Raw genomic sequence first — 7500 nt, forward strand, 5'->3', positions numbered from 1 at the left:
AGAGAGAGAGAGAGAGAGAGAGATTTAGTTAACTGAATGTTAGTGATTTAAAGTTGATTAGCTTTGAATAACAATGGAATAGATGTATATGTGAAAACTGAATACAAAGAATTTTGTCAAATTTATCTTTCATCTGAGTCCTTCACTTCAGATCGAGCAATTCGTGTAGTATGCACCATGAATTGGCAAACAATTTATTTGACTACGGAGACATGAACAGAAAGATATGAAAATCCCCGGAAAGTATGCAAAAGTGATGATGTTATATATGCTTAACATGACAGGTGGTTGAGAGCTGTCAATGAATGCCTATGAACGACATAGCTTATAAAATTCTATGAACATGCCTCCGAACTGTATTCTCGACAGCCGATCAAAGTCAACTTGAAGGGGGATACTAAAATATTATATACCAATATTAACCAGTCAATATGTATTGCGGTTTTATATATCGGCGTGATTAGCAAAGGACGAAGGACACAAAAATATGAACAATAATAAAGCTGAAGTGCAGAAAAAATTTATAGTGTGTGTATTTATTTGGCAAAAAAAAAATGGTTCTCCCGTAATATAACAAATTTATATATATATATTGTCTAGAAATGCATTATGTGACCTTTCAATTGCACGTTCCCAAAATTTAAAATAACCCTGATATTTCACATGGTAAATTCTGAATAATGAAATAATTGCAGCTTCCAAATAAATCTTGTCATCTAATGAGGTGTACGGCATGTTATTTGTAATTCCGCTTCTCAGCGAATGAAAACTACTGCCAAATGCAATGCAATCCTAAAGTGGAGTAAAAAAAAAATCTCTCGTTTGATATGATAGAAGTCACAGTAAACTCCTCAGAGTGAAGTTTCTTTGTAAAGCAAATGACAGTTTAGTTTCCTTGTCAAGTAACATAGCTGTATCACTTAACATGAGAGTAAACTTGTAGAACGGCATTAACATCCGATGACGGAAATTTAGACAGCAGTGAGTCGCATGTGTGAGAGTAAAATGTCATTTCAAGTGGATGCTGTTATACGTAAAGTTTCTCAGGCACGCAAATATGCAAGTTGTGATCTAGCTGAGAAAAGATGCTCTTTCTGCCAACCAGGGAACAATAAGCAAGACATTTCACTAGTTCCAGAGACTTCAGGTAAAACGGAAGGAATGGTACTATATTCTCTGTCCTGACAATCGCAGAGAATTTACATTGAGTAATTTTAAGACAATCAACTTTGACGTATTTACTTTGAGTCCTATCAATGTAATTTAGAGCTTCTCAGTCCACTGATATTGTGTTGCCTTGCATTTAGCAGCAGTTTTCAATCGCTAAGAAGCAAAATTATAAATAAAAATTCTTATTTCTCTTTATACGACGATAAGATTTATTTGGAAAGGGCGGCATGCTGGCAGAAACGTTGCACGCCAGGCAAAATGCTTAGTCTGTTTTTCTGCTCAGAGTTCAAATTCAGCCGAGGTCGACTCTGCCTTTCATCTTTTCGTGGTCGATGAATTAAGTACCAGTTACGTACTGGGGATCGATCTAATTGACTGGCTCCCTCCCCCCAAATTTCGGAACTTGTGATTAGGGTAGAAAAGAATAAGATTTATTTGGAAGCTGCAACCATTTCGTTATTCATCATGCGATATGCCAGGGTTATTTTTAAATTCCATGTAATTTACCAACATTCCACCATTTTTAAATAAGATTACAGAAAATCAATTGATATCCATCGAGTATTCACAGTGCTCAATGCACCAACACATCGACGAAGAAGCATGATTTCAGTTTCTAATTGCTACTCTCATGGGTATGTCTGCTTTATACAAATTTCGTGTATACACGTATTTCAGCCTCACACCTCAATGTTGGCGTTGAGTGTTTTCGTGACTGTTTTGTTGGAATATTCACACCTGCCGTACCATACTATCTCATACTTTTGGCAACTTAAGTTATAATAGCCCTGATTAATCTCAAATATTTTTTTCCATATCTGTTTGTGCCGTCAGTTTTAATTATTGGTTTTGACATCCACTGCTTTGTTTATAATTCTTTCCGACATTATTTCCCTGTTAGACGAAGAGCAGGATTTGAATTAATGTCTTCCGTATTTCATCTACATGTGCTTTGCTTTGTTTTAATTTGTCTGCCGAGATTGTAATTTCCTCTTGCACTCTGCGTGAAATACTCATAAAGGAGGCGACGGTGGAGCTGTAAGCTGTCTTTTTTCTTTGTGTGGTGCCAGCGGAGGTGGAAATTGATGGTGTGTAGTCCGGGCAATATTAATTTTTGTTCATTTTTCCCTCGTTCTCGTGTTTGTTATTGTTTTCGCCAGTGTTATTATGTTCTTTTTCATTCAGTTAATGTTGTTGTTGTATCTAGTATTTTTGCTGTTGTCTCGGTCGTCGTTGCCTATGGCAATGGTGTTGGTGGTGGTTCGGGACAGCGGTAGGAAAGTTTTATTAAAATGTTCGCTTTCTTTCACTTCGGCATTTCACGAGAAATTCGACTCCAAGTTTTGTTTTTATTTTTCAAATAGGGCAGATTTTGAAAATGAAACAATTTCAGACCTCGAATAGCTGAAATTAAATGAAATAATTTACAATGTTTGCAAGTTAGCTGATAAAAATATTCGGTACAACAAAAATATAAATAAATAACAACAACAGATTAGACCACGCTCCTTTTCCATACAATGCCAGAAAGTGGCTCTCATGGATTAACTGAGTGTGTGTGTGTGTGTGTGTGCGCGTGTATATTTATATATATATATATATATACAGAGAGAGAGAGAGAAGAAAATCTTTAAACGGCCAAATCGAAGGATATCAGGTACTGACAATGAAGAAACTGCACCGGTTTTTATAGTAAGGTTGTAATTGCTATGGTTACTAATCGGTGATTTAAGGAGAATTTGGCTGTTGTTTCTAGCACATCTAAAGACAACTCTCCTCGTTTCTTTATCGCTCTCGCATGCGTTAATGTTCTTCAATATCCCCCCCCCCCTAATTACATTTATATGCCATACAAAAGACAATTTGAGAAATTATGAATGTTTTGCTCCTCACTCCTTGCGTTTGATTGTTTTTGTTTAGAAATTAAAATATTGGAGAACCTGACAAGGTCCGCAGTGATTTTAAAAAACAGTTATGTAAACGATAATTCATTTTAATAGCATACTTTTTGGTTAGGAAATGTTTTTTCTTATACAAACACGGCTTCGCTTGATTGAGGTGGGGGTAAAAATTTGGATTACAATTTATTTTGTTGCTTATATTCCACTAATGGACTACGTGTTTGTTACTTCGGCATCATCATTCCATAAAATGTGTTTAATGAAGCAAAAATACTAAATAAACATCAACGCGTGTGGAGTGAAAAGGGAGGGTGGTTTGGGTTGTGTTACAAACAACTACGAAACCTCTGCTCTACTTCTGAAAATATTTACATTTTTTTTTTTTTTTTTACTGAAAAGGCTCCACCCATGGTTTTTAAGTTAAGGAATAAAATGGCCAAAATCCGCCCGGATAGTTTTTATTATAAGGCTGATAGCATTCCAAACAGCCATAACAACAAAATCACTTTTGAATTTATTTACAAAAATTATACATATATTTTAAACAACTCTCATTCAATAAATAATGTTTATGCATTACGTATACATTAATACAATGCACTTCGGTTTTCCAAATAGCGAATTAAAACTTGAAATGAAAATATTGAAAGAGAAAGTGAGAGAATTTGGAAATGAAAATGGGATACTCCGCAGTGAATGCAATGAATATTTAAATTTGTGGAGAATTGGATGCACTGAATGCAATGAATATTTAAATTTGCGAGAAATTGGAGTTAAAAATTCAGTAAACTTGAGAAATCGAAATTATAAGAAATTTCTTAGGAAATGAATTTATAAAAATATCTTCAGTCGGTCACACATTTAATAATTGCTTTCTTTTATTACCTTTAGTAACTGTTAGATACCTAAATAATAAGCAGCTTTCTCCATTATAGTATAGAAGATGCTATGTGTGAGTTTTGTCGTTTTAGCGCATATTGTATCTGTTGTATTAATGTGGTGAATTTAATTCGTGCATTTCGACAATTTGGTCTTCAAAGTATTCAATATTGATTGGTGTTAATCCAGTTCTTTACATTTCAATTTTTAACAGTAGATTTTTGTGCATACACAAAAAATCAGCAACATTAGAAGTATTTATAATTTAGGAAATGACAAATTAGAAGATTAAACTAACATGTCTGGCTTTTTAGCTCAGTTTCCGTTAATCGCTGTCCTACATTATATTTCTATAGTGTTATAATGCAATTGGCATCTAATACTTTATTCTACGTCTAAACATCTGTAGGCGATACGTTATTCATTGGAATTATTTGTTTCCAACAAAAAACGTCTGCAAATATATGCCCATTAGTCACGAATGCACTAGCATATATGTATGATGTATGTATAATATCATAAGACCCAGTGACATATTTAAATGTACATTATTTGGATAAACAACATTTTTGGAGAAAATATTATGGTTGAAAGCTTAATCGTAATAAAAGCATACTAAAAGAAAAATTGCAATAATTAAAGCTATGTACAGTTTATGTAAAACGACCAAGGTAGTAAAGTGTATAAATAATACCGCTTTTTTAATTGCATGAACTGAAAGTCGGAGGGGGACGAGATAAACTACCTGCATCAACTTGCTTTAAAAGCAGGTAGTAAATTTATCTTATCCTTATTCTTAGTGCAAGATTTGAGGAATATTAATCCAGAATATGTGGATCGGACAATAAGCGTAAGGCGGTGTCAATAGTGGTTCCAAAAGTTCCGGGCCAGAAACGACAGCCTAGAAGACGAGCCTCGTCCTGAAAGATCTGTAGAGCTCAACGAGGACGTCCTGTAAACTCTGCTGGAACAAAATTCCATCGTAACTGTTGAGGAACTAGCAGAGAAGCTTGGATTTGGTCTTTCAAGCATTCATCGACACCTGCGTGCCATCCGAAAAGTCAGCAAATTGGGTGAAGGGTTCCTCACACGCTTTCTATGTCTAATGGCGCGCAGAGATTGAATGTGTCTCTTCTTTGTTGTCACGCCTCACGAATGAAGCTTTTGGGGATCGAATAGTGACTGGTGGCTAGAAATAAGTTCTCTATAAAAATGTCAAGCCCCGAAGACTGTGGGTTGGGAAAGAAGAAACACTGGCACAGCAGTACCAATTGGTATGAGTACCAATCTTCTATATAAATGTACCATGGACAGAAAGGAAGGGCCCTGTGTTTACATTGGGCAGATGGCTGATTCATTTAAGAATCGTTATCGTAACCATGTTGCCAGCTTTAAGACAATCAATAAGAGGCATTCAACATCTTTGGCAGATTTTGTATGGCGACTGAAGGAGGATAAAACGAAGTATAGCATTAATTGGTCCATAGTAAGGTATGCGAAACCATAAAATATAATTTCCAGGAGATGCCGTCTCTGCCCTGTCGATTCTGTGGACTAGCAAGAAGATAATATAATTTCTGAGCGACTTTCGAGATGCTTACACGCATATAAATGTACTATAGAACAATGCAGTGAGAATGAGTTTTGAGTAACCGATAACTTAATGTAATTTACTGTGTTTGTGTGTGTGTTTGCGTGTATGTATGTATGTATGTATGTATGTATGTATGATCAGCATGCCAAGTGAGATTATACACGAGTCGAAACGAATCATTAGCATAATTTCGGCATCTTGGAAATATCCTGAAATTTTGAGCAACGCTAAACATTATTTGACGCAGTGAAATTAAAATTTGATGTTGTGAAACACAATTAATGCCTCAATAGAAGGAGACTTTGACACATTATCTGTTGAAATGACGCTGCCATGATAGGCCACTGATAACATCGTCTATGCAATTTCAGAGACATTGATATGACTAGAAGAAATTTCTTGTGGCTTATAATTTATAGGAAAATTAAATTGAATTAAAAATGATTGCCGTGTACTTTTGCAGCTTCGTTTAAAGGTAATATAATATTTCATTGGAGTAAGTTTGATAACTGCTGTGTAATATATTTATAAATTAGGAAATACAATTACTGCAGTTGAAAATATTGTTTTTCTTTTTTCTTAAATTCGTTTCGAATACAAATTTAATAACACTGACATAATTATGGATTATTATTTTTCTGATTGGAATGTAATACAAGTTTGTAGCGTAGGAGCAAAATTATAAAAATTAAGCAGGTGATGGTTGAAAGAATTTAATAGATTGAATTATATCTTGTTTGGTTCATCTTTTTCTTTTTTCGAGCTGTGAAGTAGTATACCAAGATAGCGAAGTTATTAATTATCCGTCAATCTTGGATAATTATTTTAAACATGAGTGGAAGGCCTGCAATTTGAAGGAGTAATCAATGGATTTAAATCGACCTCAGAATTTGACCGGTTCTTTATTATTATTCGTTAGTGAAACGGAAATCAAGATGAGACACGGGGTAACTGACGTAACGCCTCCCCAGAAATTTTTGGCCTTATGTCAAAACTTGAAACCATTATTACTACTTAAGTGGTGAGCTAGCAGAGCTGCTAATGCATCTGAAAAACACTTTCACAATATTTTGTCGTCACATTTTATATTCTGGTTTTAGTTTCCGCTGACGTCAACTTCGCATTTTAGTATAAAAATGTGTAGATAAAAATAAATTAGCAATCAAGAACTTTGGTCTATAGCATCCACTTATATCCTCCGCTTACATATGCGCCCCGATTATTATTATTATTATTATTATATTATTATTATTATTATTATTATTATTATTATGATTGTTATTATTTTTGTTATTATCATTATTATGAATATTATTATTTTTATTATCATTATTATTATTGTTATTATGACATCGACTTAACTGAAGTCATACTAACCGCCAAATACACTCCCTTGTACAGGAGGTGATTGCAGCTTTGAAGCTCACGATACGGATTCCCGGCGACGCATTATGTCCTTGAGCAAGACACTTTATTTCACGTTGCTCCAATTTTCTCGGCCAGTAAAAATGAGCCGTGCTTGTAATCAAAAGGGCCAACTATATCCCATTCTGTATTACACTGAATCTTCCTGAGTACCACCTTAAGGCTACGCGTGACTGTGAAGCAGGCTGTTCGGTTGATCAAAGCTACTGCAACACTCCTCGTCGTAGCCCACGGAGGGCCACTCTATTCTATTTGCGACCATTCTAGTAGTACAGATAATCGCTAGCGAAGAGCATAAATGTGTTTGATATGGAGTTTAGCGTGATGCTCCTAATTACTTTAGCCGTTGTTCTTAATCACGTTAGTGCTGAATATTTTGTGTTGTGTATATATGAATAATTTGAGTTGAATTATTTTAATGCTTATTAAAGCTGTGGAGTTTAATGTAAATGATTAATGTATATTTATTACGCACTTGTAATACAAAGCGTGTGTTGTGTGCGATGATTATTCTATTTGGTACTGAATCAA

At 34.7% G+C, this 7500-nt stretch overlaps 1 protein-coding gene across 3 annotated transcripts in view; it reads left to right on the forward strand.

The window, feature by feature from the left end:
- LOC106877242 (somatostatin receptor type 2) overlaps positions 1-7500 on the forward strand; it is a 186308-nt gene that overhangs the window by 95546 nt on the left and 83262 nt on the right. The window lies entirely within an intron of this gene.

Source organism: Octopus bimaculoides, chromosome 23 (assembly GCF_001194135.2).
Source record: "Octopus bimaculoides isolate UCB-OBI-ISO-001 chromosome 23, ASM119413v2, whole genome shotgun sequence".
Classification (NCBI taxonomy): Eukaryota; Metazoa; Mollusca; class Cephalopoda; order Octopoda; family Octopodidae; genus Octopus; species Octopus bimaculoides.